Source organism: Limulus polyphemus, unplaced genomic scaffold (genome assembly GCF_000517525.1).
Source record: "Limulus polyphemus unplaced genomic scaffold, Limulus_polyphemus-2.1.2 Scaffold61, whole genome shotgun sequence".
In the NCBI taxonomy this organism is placed as follows: Eukaryota; Metazoa; Arthropoda; class Merostomata; order Xiphosura; family Limulidae; genus Limulus; species Limulus polyphemus.
The window spans coordinates 651,025-670,140 of NW_013665671.1; the positions used below are offsets into that span (position 1 = coordinate 651,025).

Sequence of the window (19,116 nt, forward strand, 5' to 3'; positions counted from 1 at the left end):
ATGTGATTTTGTAAATGACGTTGGTATTGTGTGATTCTAAATAATTTTTGTTTAGTAACGATTTTAATTTAGGGCCTAATCCGGCCTTTGTCGAAACGTTCTACATTTGCTGTTTTGTTAAACTTATATTAAAGTTTTTCTTCGTTACCCATTCAGGCCGTTTCCAAGCATTATTGTCTTAGTTAATTGTGCTAGCTATTCTGTTACGATCTCGTTTCGAGTAGAAAATTATGATATTACTTCAATTGACTGTTATATTTTTAAAACTCAGACAGAAATGTTTACTCATAAAATTTATAGAAAACAGTATATGATTTATTCTATTTTAATTATCCTTGACAAGTATTTACAAATTACTTCTAGTCATTTTACAGGCCATATTTAATTGTTTGTATAAATATATCTAAATACAAGTAAAATTTTATGTTCGGTGTTTAGAAAATTTTCCCTGAGCCATAACAATAAGTGTGATACAGCTGGAACAGACAACAAAAGATGTACGATAAGTTTATAAAAAGTAGTCTGGTACATAAATAGTTTAAGAAAAATGTGTTTGAAAAGTCTGATAAAGTCACTCCACCCGTAATTCTAGGGATGAAACGCCATACAAGTTGTTTTTTATTCTATGCCTTGGGAGTGGTATGGGATTTTAAACGACACTGTTATATATATCAAGTTTTTTAGTTATTTAAACGGATATTGGCCTCTAAATATATCACATTCCTAGCAGCCACATAACCTGAGTAGACACTGTTATATATCAAGTTTTTTAGTTATTTAAACGGATATTGGCCTCTAAATATATCACATTCCTAGCAGCCACATAACCTGAGTAGACACTGTTATATATCAAGTTTTTTAGTTATTTAAACGGATATTGGCCTCTAAATATATCACATTCCTAGCAGCCACATAACCTGAGTAGAGTAAATGCGCTATCAAACGGCCCGGCATGGCCAGGTGGTTAGGGCGCTCGGCTCGCAATTTGCGGGTCGCGGGTTCGAATCCCCCGTCCCACCAAATATGCTTGTCCTTTTAGCCGTGGGGGCATTATAATATAACGGTCAATCCTACTATTCGTTGGTAAAAGAGTAGCCCAAGAGTTGGTGGTGGGTGGTGATGGCTAACTGCCTTCCCTCTAGTTTTACACTGCTAAATTATGGACGGTTAGCGAAGATAGCCCTCGTGTAGCTCGAACAAACAAGCGCCATCAAACACTTTTAACATTATGCTAGGTTATGACAATAAAAAAAGAGAGTAAACCTGAAATTAGGACAAAATATCATAATGACAGTTTTCTTCTACATTACGTCACTGCAGGATATTGGGAAGAATAGAACTAAAGACAGTTGGCAATAACAAGATAGAAAACATTTTCTTTAAACTCAAGCGAAACATATATGAGTGTGAAAGTCAATGAGTAATTACTTTTCTTTTCAAATCACGTATTATATATGTTTGAAAAATAAAAAACACCTTTCTCGACCCACAAACCTTTCCCCTAAAGCTCGTTTTTTCTTACACGTAACATGACTGGTAGCCCAAATAACTTCTTCATAGTGTTTAAAGCATTTAAAGTTTGAGATTGCGATTCCTGTACCCAAGCTACAATCTAGCATTTGCTTCCCATCATTACTTTTCCTTCTATTGGCATAGACAGTTACGATGCTTTCCTACAAAAGCGACTAAGAAAAAGTCACACCATAAATAAGACGCTTCGTAAAAGCGTTATCACCCATTTCTCATGTAGCCACTTCAGCCAATATCTTTCACACCATCTAAATCTACATTCAACTATGAATATTGTTAAGAAGCTAAATTTAAGTGCTATACAGACGAATGATCTATTATTAACAGTTATTGAACATCACAAAACTCGAACTGATACACTGAGTTATTTCAAAAGCAAAGCGCTCAGAATGTTCAGTAAATAGCCAAAAATTAACCCTATAAGTTGGAAATATCGTCAAACCAATATGATGTTGACTCAAACTAAAATAGTTTAAAGTAGAGATTAAAAGTGGATTGGTTACCAAAGAATCGAGAAACGTTTCGGGGACATAGTACTCAAGTCCTACACTATATTATTCCGGTGTGAAGAGGAAAGTAAATATTTTTTGAAACACAGAGTCATAAAGAGCTAACGAATTATCATTATGCGAAACAGACAAGTGACAACATTGCCAAACTCTCAGCAACAGGAACTGATTTATGAAGTTTATGGTATAGTGATTTTCGAAATGTATGGATGATACAGCTACTTATTCATGTTTGCAGCTTACATTTGGAAAAAAAGTACAAAAGCAATAAATGTTTACAAAATTAAACACTACCTTAAACCAAGCCACTCCAAAAGGTCAACAATAGGTAGAAAATACTGACGTTCATAAGAAGACAATCTTAGTGCAAGCAAGAGGAAAATACTAATGTTCGCGAGAAGAAACCAGTAACACCTTTAGTAAGACATTATCCATGAGAAGACAACAACTATATCCATTGGTATAAACATTAGTATACATAGGAAGACAATAACTATTATATGTAGGTAGAAACACTATAGTCATAGGAAGACAAGCTCTAATAGTCATTGGTAAAAAACAACAAAATACTAGAATTTTAAAGAAGACATTATTAGTACCAAGAGTTAGAAAACACTATACTACGTAGGATAATCATATTAGTGCCCAAAGAAGTATATTAATTTTATTTGAATAAGATAACTTTCACATATATAGTAAACACCTATAATAAGACGAAGTTAATAATAATAAGAATGACAATCGGTTACCAATCGGAATAAAACATTATGCACCATGAATATCCAGTAGTTTTGTAAAACGATTTACACAGTAATGTAGTTTTGAAACTAATTCTGTATATCAAGGTTATATTTTGGTTGGAACGAAAAATAAAGATCCTGAACTATTTTTTATAACGATGTGAAGTGGAAAAGCAGAGATAGATTATTATTCTCCTGGCACCTCACAATCTTCTAATATTTTTTCCTTGAGTCTCTTTCTATTGTGTATGTGAGCAGAACTTCCTGTAGCACATAACGAACCCTAGTCTATTTCGTTATGTGAAATTGGAGTGTTATAGCATCTGTGAAGATTAACTCGTGGTAAAAAAGAAGAAAGGAGATAAATATTATACTTAGTTCTGTTGAACATCAGTTGTTCTGACATGAAATTAACTGATAAATCTATTAATACATTTTGTTAAGCTGCATTTAACTTCGACTAGGCCAATCAATCTGCATAAAGATTTACAATTCTTAAACCCTTTCATATCAAATGTTTATATTTGTGAATATACAAAAAATAGTTAAAGACAAACAAATCCCAATGTTTTGCCTATAGCTGCATTTGTTCGTTATTCCTGTTTGTTTGTATTAATGCTTTTTTTGTTGTCAGACTATTTACAATGCATTTTTTATAATTTTTTTCACAACAGTGTGAGTTGATTAATAAGCAATTTTAAGAAGAAAAGAAACGAAAGTAATAAAATACAAAAACAATAAAAATCATAATAATTGGTTATGTAAGGTTTCTTGATGACCAATATCGAACAAGGTGGTTGAAATAATATGTAGGAGAGGAAACTGCCCTACTTATTTCTAATTTTTTACGACTTTTCTCACATACTTTTATCATTTAAAGAGCCAGAAAAATTGTGGCAGTTACACAACAGGCTCAGCTTCTTTTTTTATATTTCTATCATTACAGATTTTTTTCTTGCGGAACCTCTGAAACCAGTCCACGGAACCCTAAGGTTCTGTGGAACTCAGGTTGAGAAACCCTGGTTTAGGATATCGTAACATTATTTTATTTTATTAGCTATATCATTCTGATAAAAGAATTTTTTGTTGCTATACTTACAAAGTTCTGTCATGGATTCATCATACTGCTGATAATCTTGATTTAAATTGTGACTTAGGCTATTGAACCTAAGGCTGCATTATCACACTACAGATATTTAGGCTCTTCTATTTTTTTGGAGCGTGGAAGTATGTAAAATAAGCTTTTTTACTAAAACATGTATTATAACATGAACTAAGGACTGGTTACGTATGGTGCATAAGGTTGGTTTAACTTGTAGTGTTGATCTTTACATACAGAACCGTGCGGATAAATTAAATTTCAGAAGGTGTAATCCTTGAATTCGTTTGAGATTCGATCCCGCTTCCCTGCTAACTGGGGGTAGTAAACTTGTTAGACATACAATCAAAATAGTTTAGAGCTCATTGAGTACTTAATTACGTCTCAACTGTAAAGACCAGATTTTACAAGTGTTCTTACACTATTCGACAAATAGTTGTCAATAAAGAATAACGCTTGAAAGTAAGTGCTGAATGAATGTATTCCGCAGCAGTATTTGCTGCTTTTGGTTATCATATCTAATGCATAGTGTTGTGATAATACTGTCTTAAAAGTAAGGTTACTGGAACAGAAAAACGGTACTAAGAAGACGTCACGGAAGCAAAGGCTTATGCTGCGTGTGATATCCGCCTTTGGGAGTTGTTGCTTTGAAAGGAATATAAAGATATTTCATAATACTTCACCACTGCTGCTATAATATAACCGATTCTATTTTTAAAGGTGATTTTTATTGTATTTTCACATACATATATAACTGTTATTACGAAAGATACAACTTTACCGGTATATGCATAAAACAAATACGTTGTTGGATAATCTTACCAGGCTGAAACATGATAAATATTTTACCAGTATATACTACAGCCAAATGAAAACGAAAACTATACACTTAAGTAACAAGTAATTTGATCCCATATTCTTAATGTGCTCAGAATAAGTACATAATTTCTGAGTGAGTGTTTTACAAGTTGTTAATAACTGACAATTTGCATTGCGATTTAGAAGGTTTCTAGATTATACTTTGAAATTAGTTTAAAACTATTCGAAAGAAATACTTATAAAAGTGATAACTTATTGGTTGTTATCTTATAAAGCAACCTTTAAAATAATGTAAAAGAATTATGTTGCCGAAATTTCAAAATTTATATTAACAGTTATCGGCAACTTTTATGATGTAAAACGACAAGTCAAAGCACATAAAAAGCAATTAAAATCGAAATTTACAAAAACTGAAAAATAAAGTTCCAATGCTTGGCTGGGCTTTTCTCTTAACTTATTTTAACTAGTTCTTCTTTCAGCCATTATATCTATACGTACACACACACACACACACATATATATACATGTACAAGTGTTTGTGTAACTTACTTCCATTAAACATATAATAAAAATACAGGAATTCCTATTGGAGGTTCAGTTTTTTAATATATGTTTTAACATGGGCATCATTGTGTGAAAATCCATAAACTGGGAGTTTCTTATTTGTTTTTTTGCTATATGTATGTTATAAATGCTCAAGAACTTTACAGTATATTGACTTTAGAAGACAAACAAAAAGTAACTGGTATTAGCAGGATTTCGTAATTGTTTTTAAGGCAAGATCAAAGGTTAGATATGAATCATACTTTATTGGTATAATTCAACAACGTAATTAATAATGAAAAAGACAGTCTAATGAACGGCTTGATGACATGTTACTAAAGTAGCTGTTAAAAGTCGTAAGGAACAAACAAGGTAGCTTAACTGTACATGTTGATTTCTCTATAAAAGAAACTTTTGAAAATAATTTTTTCTCGTTATATTTTTTTATATTACGAATGATAGCGTTTTGCAGATATTCAAATATTTAGTTATCTATTCAAAAGCTTACATTTTTATTAAACTACTAATTTATTTCTATCTTATTCCAACGACGCCATTAGAAACTAGATAAATTTAATTGGAAATCATTCAGATCGCTTTTTTCAAGTATAGTTGGACCTGGTAGTAATAGAATTTCTTGAATGCAACTCAGTTTTTTTTAATATTTAGAACTGTAGGTCAAAACAAGTTTCAAATTTTTAGAATCAATGAAAAAGTTAATTACGGATAAACGAAGACTAAACGCCTAAGAACTAGACATGTTCTCGGTGGATTTCATAACCGAAAGGAAGAAAGTTAAATTATAGAACTAGACATGTTCTCGGTGGATTTCATAACCGAAAGGAAGAAAGTTAAATTATAGAACTAGACATGTTCTCGGTGGATTTCATAACCGAAAGGAAGAAAGTTAAATTATAGGACTAGACATGTTCTCGGTGGATTTCATAACCGAAAGGAAGAAAGTTAATTATAGAACTAGACATGTTCTCGGTGGATTTCATAACCGAAAGGAAGAAAGTTAAATTATAGAACTAGACATGTTCTCGGTGGATTTCATAACCGAAAGGAAGAAAGTTAAATTATAGAACTAGACATGTTCTCGGTGGATTTCATAACCGAAACGAAGACTAAATGTCTAACAACTAGACATGTTCTCGGTGGATTTCATAACCGAAAGGAAGAAAGTTAAATTATTCAACTATTGATTTCAAGGTTACTAAGCTAAGAGAAAAACAATAACAACTGAAGAATGAAACACGACAACCAACAATCTGCTAACTTCCTACCCATGGCTGTAAGAGGCAATGAAACGTGAATGCTATAATACATTGACAACACTAAGCTGACTTACCGGGACATGTTTTAGAATAATGTCCACAAAATGTAATACTGTTCATGGAACCAACATTTCAAGACTTATAGTTGGAAAAGACTATGTTATAAACTAAGAATAAGAAAAAGCTGATCTATAAATCCAATGTTCAACTATGTAGTAATGATCTACTATATTCAAGGTCCAGAGTGAATAGGCAAATATTCTTAACCAGTATCCTTTGAAATGTTTCGACGGAAAGCTTCCCTGTAGTTCGTTTTATATCCGTCACCTATAGAAATACAGTGCCATGGCTACAAATTCATGTCCCAAAGCAATCCTGGGCTCTAAATTTCCAGCGTCATTTATTTCCTAACATCTTTTCTGGGTGAACGCAAAAGTGAGTTTCGCGAAACTATAGAAAAAAAAAAGACGATTGAAAACTTGCAATCCTCACATTACAAACGTGGAAGATGCCTGTTTCTTTTTTCAGATATAACACATCGTTCAAGCCTTAAGGGAACACGGCGTGTTTGAGGTCTTATTGGTAAATTATCCTTTGCCAGCTGAGTCTCCTGTTGCTAGGTAACCGGAAGATTCGGAGTAGAAATCTACGATATTTTAACACAAGTTAGATCTACCTGCAAATCGAAAAAAAGAATCTGCCAGTAAGAAAACAAAGAAGCAATATCTGAGTTTCTACAGAACATTAGTGTTAAGAAATCGCCGAAGGTTGATAGATGCATTACCAAGGCAGTAGATAAACTACAGTCATGCCCAATGCAGAAATAAAAAACTGACTTGCATGTAAAATGATGAATATAAAACGAGTTTTTGGATTTTTCGTAATTTCACATATGAACATGTAGCAATGAACACTATAAAGCAAATCAAATTATTTATGTCTATAATTTATATAAATAGATACATTTCTGATTTATTACGATTTCCGATATCACGTCAACGTAAGTATAATTTGTCAAAATGGCTCGTAGAGGGCAGGGAAATTGGTATTATACGTTAGATACTAAAGAAAACATTACGAGAAAAGTTAAAACCAATTTAATTACTATTTATTTCAGACTAATAGTTAGAGTTTAAACTGTATTCTAAGTGATAGAAATGTATAGTCCCTTTTGTCCCACCCTGTATAACAGAGGCAACAGAACAGCACAAAACAGCTTGTATCAATAGACATGTTTTCTAATTTGTAGCTAGAAGAGCTATTTTAATAAACACTGATAATTAATATTTGTCTTTGTTACCTAGACTGAATTTCTATTTTCTTATTAAAATCTGCCGAAAAGTGAAGAACGAAATCGGCTATTAGATTTAGCTACAAAGAAGCAGGTAAATTTAATTAAAATAATACAAAAAACAATTATAAAGCTCTATCTGTTGACATTACTTTCGGTTAGCCTATACTTGTTAGGACTGATACAGGCTCAAACTTCACTGTTAGCTAAATATAATTATGAATACAAAGAAACCTCAGTATTCGATTAGTATGAAGAATAACTCAACCAGATAACACGTACATAATAGACAGCCATAAATAAATGATGAACACAATTATATCTAATCTCAGAACCACAGCAGCTAAAAGACAACCTAGTCAAACAAAACAATATCCTAACTTCACTTTATAACCCTTAGAGATATAATCAGTTGGGCAGAACAATTGTAGACTGGTGGTCTAGTAAAATACCAGTTATTTTACCGAAAATACTACCATTCCCAACCTACCTTGATGTTTGTGGAGACGTTCCTGCAGCGTGAAAAAACAACAACAACAAACAAATAAGAAAACAATACTTGTATAGTTTATATAATTTAGGTTTGAGAATATAAATAAAAATTAAATGTGTGAAGAAATTTATAGGTAAAATAACACACTAGTAGGATATACCATGTTTTATTTCAGAATGAATCAAAATACCCATACCATTTATAAACGTTTCTTATTTATCTAATTTAAGATATTGACGAGAAGAATATTATTTCTTTTCAACAGTTTTTGGGATAATTTTTAAATAACGTTTTCAGAAATGCTTTAAAGTTAAGTCTTACGAGGATATAGTCAATATGATTATGAGGATCAAACTCCCAGTTAAAATTATTATAAACCCTTATTTTAAAATATAATTTCTACAAACTAATACTAACTTGAAAATTAGCTATCTTAAAAATGGTTTAAGACATCTCTTTAAATAAGCATATTTAATGAAAATGTATTTGTAAAGTGATTATTTTTTTCACAAACAAAAAATGTTTTATACAACTAATTTTTGTTCAAAAAGACATAGGCCTGCCTTACTTACTGTTGCTCTGTAATACCAAAGTGCTTCAACGTATAAAAGAGTAACTCTAATAAGAAATCGGCATACTTTCAGTTATTCTGTTTACAGGAAATATTGTTAAATTATATCTTATTCGGTTATGTTCATAACAAAATGTACTACTTTTTTACTTGTGTGTTTTTTGTTATATGTTGCCATTTGTTCAACTTGAAAGCGAAGAAAGGGAAACTTTAAGAAATATATGCCATATTTTTACAAAAAGATAAACTATAAAAGGCAGTTTTGTGTAAAAATTATTCTTTTAAATTGACTAAAATCATTAAGGTTATACAAAAATTATATATACGTGCGTATTTAATACAAAGTTCATGTGTGTATAGCGGGGTATATTAATTTTTCCGATAATTTAGGCAAAATTTTCAAAAGTGATTGCCAACGCTGCATGTTTGGTTCATTATAAACAAGAAATTATAATTTATTATAATTGAAAAACAACAACATCATTTAAATGTTATTTTATCAATAGACCTTTGTTCATTTATATGTATATATTTCCACGCTGATATTTTCTCCGAAGACTGAATACAATCTTGAATAGATCAGTTACTATTAAACAGAATTTGACAAATAACTACATAACTATCTTGCATGCGTTTTTAGACTATGTGGACAATCGTTTCAACAAGAAAGACTGATTCAAGGAAATGAAAGGTGCACGTCAGTATACGAGAGTTGAGTCTAATTAAGAGAATAATTAGGTTTTCTTTGCACAAGTAGTCGCATAGTATATGATCCTATGTCTATTTCTTTCTTATTTTGATGTCATGGTTACCATAGCAGAATTTACCTGGTGATCCTTTTGTACGAGTAAGTCTTTTTGAATCTTCCGCCTACAGAGAAGAAATTGAAAAACAAAAACAGTGACTTCTATTCCTTCATCAAATGTATATATATATGTATATGTTATTGTGCATATAAATGCAGCTGATACATTAAACATCCCAGGAATTAATCTGTCCTTAAAGACAAACGAATTTATCAATAACACGTGCTTATTTACACAATACGTTTTTTAGTGTGGTCATTAGATTACTATATCGGAATAATCAAAATAAAAAAGGAACGCTTTCAGAACCAAAGGATAAAACTACGATGGTTAAAAAATTAACTGATATATATATAATAGATATGTGAAAGACACACTAAATTCTATTTAGTTACAACAATGATAATAATAATAACAGAGATTGGTATAAATAATGCAAATGACATGGAGTACCAGAAAAACGATAGTTTAAAAGAGTGCAAATCATAGTGAGCACTGAAAACACAGCAACTGAGAATTGTTTTTAACACGTACATTACAGAAAGTGCTAGATACATAATTGGTTGTTGCATCATAGATGACAGAGTGCTATAAAAACGATAGTATTTAATACAATAAATTCCAAGGATTAGTATAAAAACAATAGACTATAACATTATAAATGACAAAAAGTACTGTGCATCTTGGCAACAGACCTGTAGCGAAGTCTCTATTGGAAAAGGCTCCGTTCTTGGTATGGTGTCATGTACGAAGCACATTATTCCTACCTGCAAATATTCCATAATCCATCTAATGTACAAGGATGATGGTTTCCCAGCATCCTTTTCAACAGTTTAAGTGCACATAAATCTACATCTGCTACTTCCGATATGATTTCGTGTGGAATAGCAAGAATACTCATTTCATTCTACGCGACGAATGAACGGACATATCGTGGAAGCAGCTTGTGTACACGAAACCTGTGTCACTTTATCGGACGGACAGCTTTTATTGGACGGCTTTTAGCACTAACATTTGTGTTGATATATTTTCACTGTTACACTGCGCGCTGCTTACCATAGTTTGAGTATGACTTGTTGTAGGTCTCTTTCGAGATATTCCTGGGGCTCCAATCTGATCCATATTCCTTGGTTTTTCCTATTTCAATAAGTACAAGTACAAGTAATATCCTTGTATCGGAAGTCATAAATTCCTCATCTGAACACATCTTTCTGATCTGAACATACGAATACTTTGCATCAAAAATGGCTGCAATATACCTTTCCAAAAATTGATCAGTTTATGTTGGCCTCACAGTACCTAAGTAGCGCCAAAAACTATCCAGATGTAGTTCTGATACATTCGTTCCACCGCGACTTTATACCTGCTGTTATTGTCACGTGATTGGATGATTTACAAATTCAAAATAATCTAACACATATAAAAGCCAGTTGTCTTTTAGAAACACTAGTTCATCTGTGTCACTTAGCAATAAAACTATGACCTAATGTGTCCTAGTATGTATATAATACTTCGAATGTTCACGAGAGATGGCTTGAAATTTAGATCATTTTACGGTTTAGTTTATGTATATACTTAGCTTGATCTAGATATTTCGAAGTTCTTTATGAGTTTTAAAAACATCTAACTTAGAGGTTAGTGAACATAATTCGTATGTTTTTATTAGGTTTTCGTGTAGTTTACAGTATAATTATTACTTTTTTGGATAAATATCTTTTTTTCTTTCTCCCTAACGTATTGCCATTCGTCTTAACTAATGATGGTACTTGAAATTAATTTTTAGGTTTAAACTTGGAAATGGAATTTTCAGTCACAAACCTTAGAACTATTGATTTTGGGTACTTCATCTTCTTTCGGCGTTTAAACTATAGTTTTTAGGTTATATGACATAATTAGAAATATGCGTTCTGGTACATGTGAAATATAGATGGATTTGTGATATAGTCATAATGTTGAGCATAAACTGAAAAGTAAGAAAATTAATTTAAATAAGAGTTTGATATGATTTTCGTAAATATCTATCTATCTAAAAGTCATGAACTTCGGCGTGATACTACTCTTTTTCCGCTTATTAAAATTGAGTATATATAAAAGCCAGTTGTCAGTTTGTGTGTGTGTGTCGGTCATATCATGGGTCATTTTTAAATTTGCTCCATTCTTATTTATTTTTTCAGTGTGTGATTGTTTCATTTATGATAAAAGGAGACATTTGGTGAACGAAGCTCGCTGAAGGACAGTTTTTACAAAACTCCAAACCGTTATTTTTTGACGGGTCGGCCAAGGTTAGTTTAATATAAAGTACGCAATCCTCTGTATAAATGCGGTTATGTTTGACACTGTAAATCCCATAAAAGCACATTAGTTGTAAAATAGTATAAATAAGAAATAGTATTAAAACACTATTAGTTGTAACGCCGTAAATGATATAAAACAGTATCAGTACAATTTTATTTAACAGTTGCTTAAATTTGCTTCTTACTGATACTTAATTTGGTACACATTTTTGATGGTATTACACTGTCATTACGGAGCATAATATTGTAAAAAAGGTACGTAGAACGACAATTTTTCGTTGATACACGCGTCTATCGTCTGCTTGCCGTACCGGTAATTTTATCGTTAACCTATACATTTCAAGAATAAATTATAAGAAGCCTTGACATTTTTTGGTAAATTTGAGTTAACATTTAATTTAGAACATAGCATTATAGTCCTATTTAGTTATAGACCATTAACTATACATCTTCTAATACATCATATATTTAACCTCACACACAAAAGAAATGTATGCAGATCTAGAATGTCGTGCCTAGCCTATAAAATAGAATTATGTCGTCTGCCATAAAATAGAATACGTGAAAAGAGTAAGGCTTAAATTACAATATTTATTGTATACAATCAGATTAAAGTCAAGTCAGCGTAACTGGTAGAGCGCTTGCATGAGGTGGAAGATGGGTTAAACCTGGAAATTATATATATGTATATATATATATATTTATTAGAATAGATAAGCCTATTTAGTTATAGATTATTAATTATACATCTAATAATATATTATATATTTAATCTCACACACAAAAGATATGTAATCAGAATTAGAATATTGTGTGTGAAAATGCAAACAGTAGGCCTAGCCTATAAAATATAATTATGCTGTCTACCATAAATTAGATTACGTGAAAAAGTGTAAGGCTTAAATTATAATACTTATTGTGTAAAATGAGATTAAAGTCAAGTCAGCCAATGCATTTTATTCTTCTTTTTTCTTTCTGGGTAGTTCAGTGCTTGGAAGTGGATTTTTTCTTTTTAATACATTATAAAGTACTGTTACGACAGCGGTAGTCACGTGACGCTGGTAACACGTCAGGATATTCTAGAAGGATCGGGGAACATTACGAATAATCCAGTATGTGCTAGGCGCCCTCTGTTCCTGTATATAAGAGCGCCGGATAACGTGAGACAAATCAATCGGAATTGAATTGCAGACACGCATAGATAAAGACGGACAATTGAGTCAAGCGCGGTAGTGACCGTAAGTAAGTGTGTGAATCATTGTGAATTATAGCGTGTGCTTAAAGTGACTGTAGAAATTAAGTGTATTACAAAGTTGAATTGAGAAAGAATAAACTAGTTTTATTTAAGAAAGGACTTGTGTCGCTAAAGTTTCATCCGAATAAAATTATACGAGATATTAACAAACGACCAGGATATTAACAGTACAATATTACATTTTGTTTGCAGTAAATTTTATACATCAATGTCATAATGTGAATACGTATCACATTCATGAAAATATATTAAATTTCCATTAAACCAAATTGAATACAATATTACACACGTATTTATGTTTGAAATTTTAATACTTGAGGACGGGGGATGGGGGGGGGGGAATAGAGCTAGGCTTATCCTGTTCGTCCGAATGGGTACTCATACGTGTATAAGATAATCTAATTATTTTCCATAAGGGCCTATTTTTCATTGGCAGTGAAGGAAAAACAAAAACATCGTTCATAAGCAAGCTCTGATTTAAAACAGGTTCGTAGTTTATTTTCAAAAATCAAACCTAAGGTTTTTTTTCCCCATAAACTCACAAAACTCACCTATCGAAATATGGAATGGGATGGCAGATAGAGTAGGTTTGTTGTTTTTTCGAAAATCCGGGCAACGGCGTGTAACGCTGCTAGTTATTAATAAGTATGAAGTGTCGACATAAAGGGGCATGACTAAGCCTAACTTTAGCTTAACTCATATTAGGGATATTAAAAGATTAAAGCATGCTAGGCCTTTTTTACGTTTCAGTCTCGAAGGCCTCGTTTACACCAAATATTGCAGTGTTGCGTTGACTATAATCTCTGAACGTTTGTTTTAGTGTAAGAGTCGTGGTTACATTTCAAACACTGTAGAGCAGTGGATTAATATAATCCATAGATGACGCTTCTTGCTTAATGACCCACGTTTAGCATCTATTAATATCTCACAAATGTCATATATGACAAAAATACACAATCACCAAATTCTCAAATTATAACAATGATTTAGTAATACATATGAAATACCTGAGTTGATAATTATATATCCGTCAAGTGATTCTATATCTTCACATTATTTATATACATTATACAAATATTATAGGCGATAACATTACGGTTTCGTAAAGTCTGTGGAAGCAAAATGAAAATGAAATAAATGAAAAATAAAATGTAATATACAGCCAAAAAAAAACCTGAATGATCAACGTTGTATCCTGAACGAATCAAAAACCACCCAACGTTTCCTCGACACTTATTGAAATGGAGCATTAGTTGGCATATATCTCATCACAACTTTATATATTAGTATTACATATTCACGTATCTAGAACTTTACAGAACACAAAACGTGTAATCAGAAGTGAGCTTCACTAGAAAACACTCTCACATGGTACATATTGTATGTTGTAAGTGTAGGAGAATGAAGTAGGTGCCTATGATATTAATGTCAAACAGCATCTAGTTGTGAAATGCTGTCACTTAGAACATTTATCACTTTGAACAGCTTGACACATATTTTTCTAATTAAAGGCGCTGATTTTATTTCCCCTTGTATAGTCAAAGGTTATTAAATATTATGTATAATATAACAAAGAATGTCTACACTGTTATTTGGAACATATATACACCACTCCCCGATTGTATAAGACAAAAACACTTATATTGGAACATGGCAAAATAAGTGAGGCACATTTGAAAAACTCGCACATGTTAGAATAGTTTGTTATACATTTCGCGGGTTATCTGCGATAGTCATCCCTAATTTAGCATTTTAAGACTAGAGGGAAGGACAGTTAGCCCAACTCTTGGGCTACTGTTTTACCAACGGGGTTGACTGTTACATTATAACACCCCCACGACTGAAAGCGTAAGCATATTTGGTGATTCGAACTCGCGACCAGCAGATTGCGAGTCGAGTGCCTTAACCACCTGGCCACGCCGGACCCTGTTAGAATAGATTTGCAATGACAAAAAGTAATACATAAGTATAAATTATATCGAAATACACTGATGATGCAGATAGCTTGGAATTTATGATATTTTCTTATTAGTTAATTATAGTCATTGAACTTCCAGGTACACACGTTAAATACACAAACTGTATCTGTTCTAACACTGACACTATAAACCAACAAACCAGATCTGTTGAAATTTTATGCAGAGGATTAATTGCACTTTACAAAAAGAGTTATAGTCTGCTGCTGCCCCTGAAACTACTTCCTCCATTGTCAGTTGTGCTTAATATCGTGATCATGATCCTGCACTGTTACTGGACACCGTAATTTCCACGTAACAAGCTTTTGGGAATGACAACGAAGACAATAATAGACCACTCATCTTGACAAGCACTCTACAGACCATTCACTTTATATGGATGTTAGCTTTCAAGGTCACGTTTTAGTAAACCAAATGCATGGATGTGTAGTCAGGTGACTTAACGGCTGCATTGGAGGAGACAGATAGCCTGAACACTGGTTTCCTTCTCTGTATTTCATGGAAACGCTGCTACGAACTTAGATATATAATATAATGCTATAACCACATTCTCCTGGTGTTCTGGTCATACAGTGCACGAATATCGCCTCACAGAATTAACCTGTATCAATACGTTTTTATGACAGTAATTAGAGTTCATCTTTGCTTTATTGTGCACTTTGTGAAGTTCAAATTACGAACACCATAAAGCCAGACGTAAAACTATCTTTATATTTTCTATAACATATTAGAAAATTCTTATCACATAGAAAGTGATAGCAAATCGCTCATTTCTTCATTGCAGATGTCCAAGTCCACCCAGACATCATATTTTGTTGTAAAAAAATCCTTTCTGACGTATATCATGAAGTTAGGTGTAAGAAACATCGGTAGGGATTGAGATAGGTATGAAAGTGACTGGTTTTTGAGAAGTCCTTAAGGGATTAAGAGACTACAGCATTCTAAGTCGTTAGGAAATTATTAGAAAGAGCAGCCTTTCTTGTTTAACGGTATGGACCCTTATGATTATAAAACATATAATCAAAACAGATATACAAGGTCAGAAAGAGAGAAAGGTCAGAAGTATGTTTAACAGAAAAGGCTGGGGGATGTGTGGGAGAAGGAATAAACTGAGAGGGAGAAGGTAGAAAGAAATGCATAACTTAATTCTAAATCTATATGCTATTTATTATTTTAATTAACAGCAATTTTTTGTGCATATGAATCATTTCCTGATGGGAATAAATACAACCATAATAAAATTGAAGGGAAAGCGAAGTGCAAGTATAGCACGATTGCAACAAATTTATGTCAGAAATAGGTGATAGCATGATATATCGAATTCAGCTATTTAGAGACGTATGAATTAAGTACGGAGACTTATCGCAGGAAGTTCAGAGTATTAGAAAAATCTTCACATGAGATATTTAATGAATATGAAACAAGACTGCATGAGTTGCTAGTCAACTGGATTGAAGGATCAAACTGTGTTGGAAACACTGTAAGCTTGTATATTTGATGTTACAAAAACAAATTTTGGTCAAATTACCAACACAGATAATAATATTTTCGATGACGAGGAACCCACTTTGAGACTAATAATGGCTGGAGACGGCTTGAATGGGTAATGAAGAAAAACTTTAATATAACAGCAAATGTACAACGTTTCGACAAGGTTTTGTCATCATCAGGTACTTCATTACCCATTTAAGCCCTCTCCAGCCATTATTAGATAGTAATATGGTTAATAAAATATATGAAATCAGCAAACGCACGTGAGACAGTGGCGTTAGCGGATGAATACGTAATGAAGATGAAGCGTGTTGAAAGTAGATGAAAATCAAAGTAATAGAATGACTTACCACAAACGCATAAAACTGGATCAGTGCTCCCCGAGAACTGTAAAGAGAACCTTTCTACCAAGGGATTTTGTAAATAAGGAGAGAAATTACAAATCTTTACCAAAATGTTTTATATGCGACAGCTAATAGTGGTATTCACATGGGTCGAGTTTCCTCAAAATTTCTTATGAGATTTAGGTAGCAATTTTCAATGAAAAATAATGCAAAAATTACGGAAGGCGACAGGAATATAAATGAAACACACTAGTCATTGTAGACCCCACCAAATGGGATGTGTGAGAGAACAAATGGGATAAATAAGGTCATTTTAAGAGTAATGTTACAAGAGAATTCTGTTGACTGGGGTATGATATTGCTTTTTGTGCTGTTTGCATATAGAGAAGTCTCCCCAAAGCTACAACAGAATTTCCACCCGTTCAGTCATTAAATGGTAGAGATATTAGAAATAAGTTGGTCTAGAGACGAAGTCGAGTCACGAAACGTTTCATCATATGTGATCAGGTTGAGGAACAGAGTTAGCAGCTAAAGCTACTCAGGAGAGTGAAGATAAACTAAAGCTTCCCTCTGATAAGAGTGCAAGAGATCGGGAACTTAAGGTGAATCAGTTCGTTGCAATACTGGTGTCAGTACTCGAAAATAGTTTAGCGGCAAGGTGGATAGGTTTTTCATTATAACAAAACATGTCAGTAAAGTAGCGTATGAAATAGATGTAGGGAGTTGAAAAGTAGTGGAACTAACGTATTGAGTAAACATGCTTTAGCCATGCTATCCTAGAGTTGCACCTCAAACTTGTGTGATGACCTGTTTAGAGTCTTGGCCAAAATGTTTGTAACAAATAATATCATTATTGTTAAGGTGGAATACAAATATACTTAGCACTGAAAACCGAGAAATGCATGTTATATTAAATCTACATATGTAATTTCTATAATGAAATAGGTTCCATGGACATCATGAACAATTTATTAGAACATGAAACCTGTAGAAAGATGTGTAATTCAGCATTTCGCCTACTAAAACAAAACCTTCCCAAGACTTATATAATGACAAAATGTAATCTTATATCAGTTCATATTAAATATTAACTACGTGGTTGGTCCTCCTCGTATTCAAATAACCTCAAATAAATGAAAGAATATGAATTTTAAGCATACTGATTCTAATCCTGAACAATAAAGGTGAAACAAAGAAGAGAGAGTGTATTTCTCGATAAGAGTGTACTGATATATACACAAAAACACTGTGTGCTTTTTGAAACGTTGCAGGGATTTTTATATGTAAATAAGACAATGAAGTTTATAAGATATCCAGGCGAAGACTATGAACTGTAATGTGATATATGTAAAGTCTGTGAAATTATCATTGTTCTACAAAAGGCTGTGAGTGGTTAAATAAGAAAAGTGTGATACACCATAATTTTGGAGCCTGCGATAACATCAAGATTAGACAGAAACAATATGCAATGCATTTTCACACAGTTTTTGGTTTTGGCGAAACCACAGCCAAGGGAACGGGCTTGGAAAAATCAGCGGGGAAAGAATACCCTGCCATAATAGGTAGCTTCGCAGTCATGATTTATGTTTGTTGACAAGGGCAATGTCTTCAGGAATTATCTTATGTATAATTGATGGGGATACGTGTGAAATTTGTTAACAAACCTTTTCTGGGTGAGAGGCAGCTACTTAGCGAACTTTGGTAATATTAGTGGTAGCCATAGGTATGTTAGGATGATCTTTAGTTACTATATTATAAAGAGATAAAACTTTGGTAATAGTAGTGGCAGCCATAGGCATGTTAGGATGATCTTTAGTTACTATATTATAAACAGATAAAACTGTGGTAATAGTAATGATAGCCATAGGTATATTAAGATGATATTTAGTTACTATATTATAAACAGATAAAACTGTGGTAATAGTAGTGGTAGCCATAGATATATTAAGATGATCTTTAGTTACTATATTATAAACAGATAAAACTGTGGTAGCTATATGTATATTAAGATGATCTTTAGTTACTATATTATAAACAGATAAAACTGTGGTAATAGTATGTATATTAAGATGATCTTT

The 19,116-nt window shown here is 32.5% G+C and overlaps 1 protein-coding gene across 3 annotated transcripts in view; it reads right to left on the bottom strand.

Moving 5' to 3' along the window:
• LOC106464541 (mucin-12-like) overlaps positions 1-19,116 on the bottom strand; it is a 154,946-nt gene that overhangs the window by 55,300 nt on the left and 80,530 nt on the right. For all 3 annotated transcript variants that reach the window (XM_022392737.1, XM_022392751.1, XM_022392744.1), the window contains 2 exons: positions 9,700-9,742; positions 8,299-8,320 (listed from right to left, as the gene is read on the bottom strand). The gene's annotated coding sequence lies outside the window, so the exon portion shown is untranslated. The remainder of the gene's footprint in view (positions 1-8,298; positions 8,321-9,699; positions 9,743-19,116) is intronic.